This window comes from Gambusia affinis, linkage group LG21, assembly GCF_019740435.1.
Source record: "Gambusia affinis linkage group LG21, SWU_Gaff_1.0, whole genome shotgun sequence".
NCBI lineage: Eukaryota > Metazoa > Chordata > Actinopteri > Cyprinodontiformes > Poeciliidae > Gambusia > Gambusia affinis.
The window spans coordinates 3,664,918-3,674,665 of record NC_057888.1 but is presented as its reverse complement, the minus strand read 5'-3'; positions in this window follow the sequence as shown (position 1 = coordinate 3,674,665).

The window sequence follows — 9,748 nt, the reverse complement described above, 5'->3', positions numbered from 1 at the left end:
TAAAAAGATTTTATTCATATCTCCTTTTCATCCTTTTTCTTTTTTAGTTGACCTGCCGAGGTGTGCAGTGGGGAAAAAATGCATACAGCTGCAGCAAAGGTGTTGGGAGATCAGAAACATCAAGGTGTTTCAATGAGATATCAGAAAACTCAGCAAGTTTGATATGCTGCAGTAGGGAGAAATAAGAGCCGTATCTTGGGGTAGATCAGATGGGTTTCAGGCTGCATAACCCCAAGAATCAGCTTAAAAAGAGAAAGAATGACAGATCTGCCAACTTTACATCAAAGTGGAATCACCCCTTCAGATGTTTTTCTCCCTTTACCTAAGAAACCACAAAATGTTCCTGCTACCGAAGAGAGAAGATAGAAAGTTGGCTGAAATACGTTCAGTCATAAAGGACCGTTACATAAAACCTGAGCCGTTTGCTTAATATCCGTCACTAAGTTGTCTTGTCTCCTTCTAGATGATTAGAAATTAAAAATTTATACCATAATTTCTGTTCTTTTCATGCAGGTCATGGCTTGAAGACCAACCGAATAGATTGTGATGTGAAGTAATAGCAATCAATCCCAGAGTTCTTTGCGTTTTTGATTGTCAACTTGTTCATGCATCAGGAGCTTTTAGGTTCTTTATTTTGTTTAAGTGAGTGTAACTAGAAACTGATTTCCTCTTGCAGCCATTCTTTTCTCAGTTGTGCAGTCACTTAGGGTTTGACAGAGTCTGACCCTGGAGCTCTCTGCTGTCTAAATCTCATTTCTCCAGTGTGGTAAAGACGGGCTCACTGCAGAGAACGGAGTAATAACCACAGAATATGGTGAGTCACGCAGCCTGAGCACTTCATGGACAGCCCTTATATGAAGCTGCATGGACATGTGCACTTGTGCTAGAATACAGACTTTCCAAAAGGAAAGCTCTAAGAGATCAGCACAAGAGCATATGAGCATGAATAATGAGACGCAGATAAGAGTTAATGACAGACCGATTGATTAATGTTTGCTTTTCTCCTGTATTGGTGCTACTATTTCAATAATTATCTAGATACTGACTGTAGTCATCCTTCAACACATCCAGAACCAATGTGGTTCCTTTTTTTCCCCCTGTATGGAGTCATTATGCAGTCCGGGGTCCATTTTTCATTTTTAATACATACGGGTCCCAAATTGTGTCTGGATCACCGAAGGGAACAGTTAGATTGGGTTTTGTACTTCAGAAAGGCATTATCTTTATCATTATCACGTGTGTGTCTCTCTGCAGATCCTTGTTAAAGTGTTAGAGGTGGAGATTATTCAATTCATGGAGAATTTCAGGTGTAAAAGAAGTGTGACCTTTTATTTTTGCACGCCTTAAGAGCGCAGAGGGACTGGAGAAGCTCCTCAAAGTTGGATCTGGTGCTGGAGTGGAGGAGAGAGGGATTTATCAGACACCAGTGCTGAGCAGCCAGTTCTGAATAAATCAGAAAGATTCATGGAAAGAACCCTCTTGATATTGTCATTTATTCAAGCAGTAAAAAAGACACTTAGCTGTCACATTATAACCACAAACATTATGTGTTTTTGAGGAATATTATGAGATAGACCAACATACAATGGTGTTCAATTGTAAAGTAGGAGGTAAACAGTGTATATCTTTCAAATGTCAAATGATAAATTGCTTCCATAGCAATCTATGGGTCTATTCACACTAGCCCTGCTTAGATCGCTTTAATCAAACTCTAGTTTGTTTGTCTAGAAGGTCCGGTTCGTTTGGGGAGGTGTGAATGAATCGAGCTCTGATCCAGACCTACAAACCTCTGCCTCGGTTCAACTAAAATAAATTCAGCTGCAGTTTAAAGTGTATGTGGTTGCCAGCGAACCAGAATCCACTCAAAAAGCAGAAAGCAAACGATAGTGCAGGGCATTATGGGTAAAAAGAACGTGCGAGTCTAGAACTAGAGGGAGAAACATTTTGTGGTCTTTTACCAATGACAAACTGCTACAATAGATCCTCTCAACAGCTTGGCTGTGACTAGAAGATTTGTCCATGAAGGTTATGAACAGAATCAATGGCAAAGGTCAACTTTGGCAGATTCCAACTCTCACTGGACAGAAGTTCAACTTTCCTGGAAGTCGGATCAAGCTCTGCCACCTGTCATCCAGGGGACCAACAGCCTGTACCAAAGGGCCCCGGCTCCACAAAGGATCCATTGCGGTGCAGCATCGAATGCTTTCTCAAAGCTCATAAAACACATGTGGACTGGATGGGTGAGCAGAACTCAGTAAGTTTGAGTTTTATAACCCAACCCTGATTTAAAGTTCTCCATAACTTTGTTCCTGACCTGTCTGCCCTGTTCCTTGTGTCTTTGTCATGTTTGTTCTTTGTTCCAGCTGGTTTTTACTGAACAGCTGGATTTATATTGAGGTCAAATTATGCACAGATGGACTCTAGTCTGCTGACTGGATGGCTGGCTGTACAAATTTTATTTACCATATCAGTTCTAAAAGCGATTGGGGGCTCAACAAATTACTGAATTAGTTTTAAATCCGCTTTTGAAAAACAAAACCATTTTTAACAGATACTTTATTTTGGAGAGGAGTATAAGATTTACTTGTGAAAGGACCTTGGTGTGGAAGAAAGCAGAATTAATGTCAGCATGAATATCTCAAAACGATTTCTCCAAAAAATGAAATATTTTTTCATGTTGAGCTTCCGTAGCATAAAGAATAAGCAGAGGGATTTCCAAAGACTCCGCTGCAGCCGCTCTGACTCAGACAAAACGAGATGATGGCTTCATGAGGTTTCTGTGGGTCAGTTACTAAATAAAAGGGCAAGATGAAAGAGAAAGGAAAGGATTTACAAAAGCAGGAGTCTTACTGCACGCTTGTATTTCCATCTGACCTTTAACCCTGAAGCCAGGAAACACTTACTTTTAAACCAACACACACTTTCTAGAAAAAAAAAACAGCCCAGTTAAAACTACTCATTAGTGTCAACTGAATTTAAGAGACCTCAGGTAACTTTTGAAACCATGAACAGAGCAACGTAGCATGCTAGCGATGAATAAATGCAAACCACACACTGATATAGGTGCATTATTCACTTTGAGAGCGTGTCTTAATCCAGGAACTAGCAGCGCACAGCATGGATTTGCTGCGACTGGGCTGCTTCAAAGGACTTCCCACTCATCCTGCAATCTGAGGAGGGATCCAAGGGAATATCATCCAGGCAAAATAAAGATTTAAAGGGACTGTTCCCCCTTATGAATAAATATGGACTGGGGCGAGTTCATCATGCACTTTTCACTGAGGGGGTTTTGCTTTGCACAGACGACTGCAGAGGCCGTCAGCAAAAGCACAAGCATAATAGGATTTCCATATGCAGAGCATACGGATTTCTACCATTTTCAACCGAAAAATATATAAGGAATGAAAACATATTTATCGCTATGGCTTGAGAACATTAGGCTTAAAAAATTTGGATTGTTTCAAATATCATTCATGTCAGCACACAAAACAAATCTTTAAAAAATCCAGCATGTTGATTTATTTGTAGAAGTAATCATGAATCTGATCTTACAGATTAACACAAATGTTTTAAGGTAAAGGAATTAGATGCTAATGTCAGTTTTTGTTTTCCTCCTGAAAAATTTGTTAATTTATTTTAGGACATAATTTTAGCAGAAGAGCATTTCCTGCCAGGGTGAAAACAAATAACAATTTTAATACCCAGCTAGCAGCAAATATTGTTTTCCTCAAGATCAAAGGTCAAAGAGTTTCACTGAAACTGTCTGTTATCAGCAGCACTGTAAAGCATTACAGTAAAATCTTACTAATTGAAAGCCAAACGCAAAGAATTTTAAAAGACAGTTGAAAAGTTTTGCACGTTTAACATTCACAGTTTAAGTTTGAGTAACAGCCCAACCTGGCATCTTTAGCTGCAGGCGAGCTGGAGGATATTTTCATTAAGTCATCCTTCAGTGTTGAGTTGCTCTCTGGCATGAATAATAACAGACATGCAGCAACGATTGAGACGAGACCAGCAGGCATGCAGAACTACAACTGCAAAGTCTGCTGAGCTTCTTTCTTTTATGTATTCTGTTCCTGCTGCATTCTGGACTCACCTGATCAGTGATTAATGCTTCAGAAAAAGCCTTTCATATATTTTTGAGGATTTCTGAGCCACCTGAAATTGTGTCAAGAATCAGGCATGATCGTCTGGACATCTATATAACATTTGATCTTCAAAGTCACAGATTTATCATTTTAGCTGTCACCTGTCTTTCCTCAAGAGAGGCAAAGTGTGAAATATCCCCCTTAGCTGTTCTGCAGGGGATTACAAAAGTAAACTGCAGCTTTACAGGGACAGGGGAGGTCACTGCAGCATATTCCTTCCCTCCTCGCTCCGCTGTCCCTCTTGGTGACTCTTTTTACTCCTCTAAACTTTTGCTCTGCTCTCACTTCATCACTCTATGGACTCTATAGCACAAATGCATCCTGCCAGTGACAGTTACATCTGGGATTTATATGTGACCTCCCACTCTTTCCTCAGTGTGGAAGGACAGATCCAATAAAGTGATGGCAGTCCCCCCAAAAATCGCCTGTGTAAAACACATCTGCTAAAGAGGCTCTGATAAGTCTGTTGAAATATTACAGGTAACCAGTGCAAGTTAATTTTTGTGCTTATTCATATCCAATGCTCAGTTATACCTTTTGTTTACCAAATGACTCTAATGCCATTGAAGTAAAGTGTACTGCTTGTAGTCTGGACCGTATGTAGTACCTCATTTTGGTCTTCCAGTTGAACAAAAAGGATCATAAATCTAGTCAAAGAACAGTGTGTAGTGTGAGTGTTGTGCGGATATTCTAAGCAGTCTCTAGTTGCTGTAAAGAAGCTGACACCGATTGTTGTTTTTGGCTAAGAGCAATGGCTTAGCAGGCTATTTCAGCTACTGACCTCAGCTCCTTGTCATGCAGTTCTGCAAAACAGACAGGAAAGCATACAAAGGCTTCCAACAGCCGCATTCCCACAATGCCAAGTCCGCCAAGTTTTCTAAAGGTTCTTTTCATCCAGCTAATGAGCCTCATCAGAATGCATATTTCACTTTATTAGTTATGACAGTAAATATGACTGATTACTTCACTTCTTACAAGACATTTTTCCCGTATTTTAAGCGAAATAACCTGCCAGTGCAGCTAGTCTTTTCTTTATCAGTTTTAAGGAATGGCTGATATAAAACAAGCTTCTATATCTTGCTAAAAAGTTACTTATACGTTAATTTTGTCTTATTTCAAGTGTACTAAGATATTCGCTTTAAAAACCAGACCAAAAATGTTTGGTAGATTTTGTGTTTTTGTTTTTGTTTACAGTCAGGCAACCAGCAACTGGTGCTACAAAAGTCTTGAGAAGTTACAACTGGAACTCAATACACTGGACATGCTAACAGTGCAGCACCACAGCTAGCTGAGACAGGAAGTTAGAAAAGAAGTGGTTTTAAACTGTTTATAAAACTGACTGCTTTTTTTCAATCTGCTCTTTTTGTCCCTGCACCAAACTTGATCAGAAACCTTTGGACTGTTATCAATAGTTTTAGTCATTGTTACTATAACATTGGTTACTAGTCACCACTATGAAAAGCAATTACTTTAGAAAAAGTTTAAAGCATCAGCCCTTTGCTTTGCTGTGCGTTTTATGTAGAATAAGATTAGTACTAAATTTCAACACAGTTTCTCCAGGTGCATCTGACTGAAAAGTACATTTTTATTTCTTCCTCCAACTTGAGCCCCAGGGGAGTCAAATTATTGTCTCCTAAGTTGTCTAGTTCCTTTTGCTTCTAAGGCATTGCTGCTGCTGCCCTAACAGATGGCTGCAGACTGCCAGAAAATGTCACTATAAACACTGAGTGACCTAAGGTTTCTCTGCAGCTTGCATCTTCTTGTGAACAGCCTCAACATCGTGCTTTTAGTCACGCCTGTCAAGAGGGTATTTCAATATAATAACGTTGTAATATATTTGGAAACAGAAAAGCTTGTTTACCAGTCTGCAGTGATTTTCATTCAGAAGACATTCACGACTAAATCAAAAACAGAATCTATTTTGGAAAACACTACCTTGTGTCAAATACAAATCAGAGCCACTTTTCTAAAGCCTTCAGGGACATTTAGCTCTCCAAACAGAAGTCCTCCGAATGTCACCACAAGGTGTAAGATCAGCTGAAGGCTGTTATTCCTCTGTTCTCAGTTTTTATTCTTCTCAAACGAGAGAGATACCTTCACTCTAAATAAAGTGTATGAATAAATAAAATATTTTTTTATGTTATCTGCTCGAGGGCATAAGCTTTCACTCGCACGCATATTTCATGATCCTTTTCTTAAGGCCTGAAATAAAGATGTCTGGGTCAGCATGATGATCTGCTGATCTGTGGTACTTAAAAGTTCAGGCCACGGCCTTCAGTTTGAATAAAACACTATTAGCTTCTTCACTGTGTGCAGAACGCAAGGCAGACAGTTTTGACTCTGTAAGGCTGCTTATTGTCAATAATTTCACTCATAAATTTGAAAGCAGTTCCTTTAGCATCAACACCTGTGGTAGGAATTACATGCGCCTGTTTTAAATCTTTCATTACCGCTCTCTGGTTTTTCCTGTGATAGTAAAGAGAAAATAAAAACTAGAATAGATTCTTTACAAGTTGTTACAGCTGAAAACGTTGCCTGACAAAGGTCTAGTATAAAAACGTTTAATTCAACCAGTTGAATTTTAATTCAAATGTATTTTGTTCAGTCAATGATCAGAGTCTGACAGCAAAATGTTTAGGTCTGCAGATTATTTCAGCAAAGCCAGATGAGTCAAAGTTAGCTTTAAAGGCTACATTTAGCCCATGTTGAGCTTATCAGTACGTATTTAAAGCTAACCCAAATAAGCAGTCTTAGAATTGATATAAAAATAGAAAGTTATGACCTGTCTGAAGAAAAACACAAAACAAGAAACTAATTAAGGGTAAGAAATTTTGTGCAGATTTGGGAATACTTTTCTTCAGGTACAACAGGGAAGCTGGTCAGCTTCATTTTCAACAAACATCATTTCTTGGAAAAATCCATTCCTACTTTCTCTTAACAAACTGAAGTAGTAACACGTTTGGCATTCATGACATGATCAGAGGTGAATTATGGAGAAAATGAAGTGGGAGCTGAATTTTCTTCCTACGTTGTTTGGACTATACATCTGCTGTCAAGCCTGGGTCTTTGGAGAATTTCTCATGTGGACACTGCATTGTGAAATGAGCCATTTAAATGCATTCCCAAATTTAGAGCTACCTGTTTAGCTCAACTCAAATAAACACCTCATCAAAGCCCCAGAGCAGAATAAACGAATTACAGAGCTAATTGGAGCCAGTAATTAGCAGCTGCACAGACCTTGTTTCTCAGAATTAAAGTTTAGAAATTGAATTCAATTTTTTAATGTTTCCACTAAAATAATAAACAGAAAGAGTTCCAACATTACTTGCTTTGAGAGAGTGTTTGAGTCAACTTCCATTTAGGTTTCTGCTGCTTCTAAAAATACAAACACTTAAAAAAACATTCAGCTGTTTTTTGGCAGTGACTTAATGTTTTTGGTGTCTTGAAAATGAGCTGTTTCAAAAACCTCTCCTAACCTGTTCAAGGAAGCATAATGTTTCAATGTTCAAGAGTCCACGCCTCCACTGTTTCTCAATAGCTGAGAGTCCAGACCTTCTGTAGCAAACTGGTTCTTCCCAGGCTGTGATGTGATAAGGGGCACAAATACATTTAGAAAGCAGAACTTAAAAGTTGTTTGTGAAATTTCAGTTACAATGGTCTCAATTTGTGTTTTGGTAAAACAATAACATTGATTTGGACTTCCTTTGCCTTTCTTTGATGTTTAAAATTCAAATCCATTTTGCTGCAACAAATACTTTCCAAAACCTTCGGTACCTGATGCTCCTCTGCTCCAGCACAGCATCCATTCCTGTGGCCTCAAGTCGATCATTAAAAGCAAAATAAAACAGACTGCTTAGTAACAGACTCTGAAGATCTGCAGTTGCTATTCAAAACAAACCCATGCTGTGCCAAGGTGTGATGTTTGCTGGGAACGGGCAATGGGCAGTGCTTTGGACAGAGAATTAAAGATCCATTAAAACTGAAGCGCTTCCTTCTCCTTTCCAGGGAGCAGATGAGCAATTCGTTAGGCAGACAGCTTGGAGAGTGGAGAGCGTTTGCTCATGACTGACTGCAGTGGATCCTTGCTCTCTGTGCGCTGAATTTCAGTATGTTTGATGTTGAGAACAACCTCCATCCAGCAGGTTGCTAAATAATTAAAAGTGCATTTGATTTGTCTACCTCCTCATTTCTTCATTAAGCCATACTGAAGGGGCAGCTGTTAAACGAAATGTGGTGGGTTTATGTTAGAAATGTTACGCCTTCTGACTAAATGTCGTTTTTTTAAGCATAATCACTGTTCTGTGCATCATGCAAATTGGTATTCCAGATTTTAATTATATAGAATTATGTTTATGTAAGTCATTGTAATTCTGTATCCTCAAACTGTGACTGCAGAGTGTAGATAAAGGTTGTTAAAAGGTGTAAGAAAATTGTGCATATGAATCATAAATGCTATCTTATAAATGTTACTGCGAAAGTTGATTATCTGCCATGAATGAAGAACAAATGTGAAGAATATGCAATTTGCAGAATTAGGTATGGCTGACAATAGGTCTGACCATTAGAAGATGGGAAAGTGCCACTAATATGATCATTTATGGTTGGATTGTACAACAAAAGGCAATAGTGGGAAATAAATGTGAGCTTTCTTCATTCTCAGTTGAATTGTGACGGTTGATAAGAGGTTAACGCCCAGCATGAAGTGTATGTCTGAATGATCCTGTTATGCTTCATATTTGTAACACCCTGAGTAACTATGCTCTTTTTCAATGGAATCTGCATCATTTTTTACATTAGACATATATTTGGAATAATCTACGTCATACTTCCAAATATGTTCTGCTTGTCCAAGTTAGAAAGAATCAGTGGGATTTTTCTCCAGTTTTAAGGGAGCGATAGAAATCTGGATGATTTAAAGAGAATAGCAAAGAAGGAATCAAGTTTAAAGGTTATAAAATAATTATGTCTGTCTCAATGTTGGTTCTCACAAATGTTCTTGGAGGAAAGAAGAATACAGGGAAATCTTATTGGTGCAAATTGGCCTAAAAGACATTTCCTTTTCTTACATTAACATTCAAAATAAATTGGTGTTGTATGTCCCCTGATCTCAGTAAGGCTGGAAAGAGAACCAAATGTTCTGTACTGGGAAAACTAATTTGAGAGTAAATTGCGTGATATAAAGAAAACCCGATGCTTCTCTAAAATGGCGCCAAGAGGCAGCATGCATGACGAAAAAAGAAAAGACTCAAGAATGAAGCTTTGTGGTGCCCCTCATGGGAGCGCAACAGAGGAGGAGAAAATATTAATATTAATATTAATATTATGTATTATTCAGACTCTTTCCTACGCTTTTCCTGAACATCATGAAGCTGATGGTTCTGATTTCAGAGGTGCGCTAAAGTGAGTATTTTATCTTGGTCAGTGATGAATTTTATGGGAATAAAGTTGTTTTTCTATCTTAACTGTATAAAACATCAAACACAAATGTTGCTTGGAGAACTTACTGGATTTCTAACATTTTTTTATCACAATTTGTCAGAAATAAAGCAAAAGAACTGAAAAAACTTGTGCATGTAGCCACAAACTTTACATGAACAAAC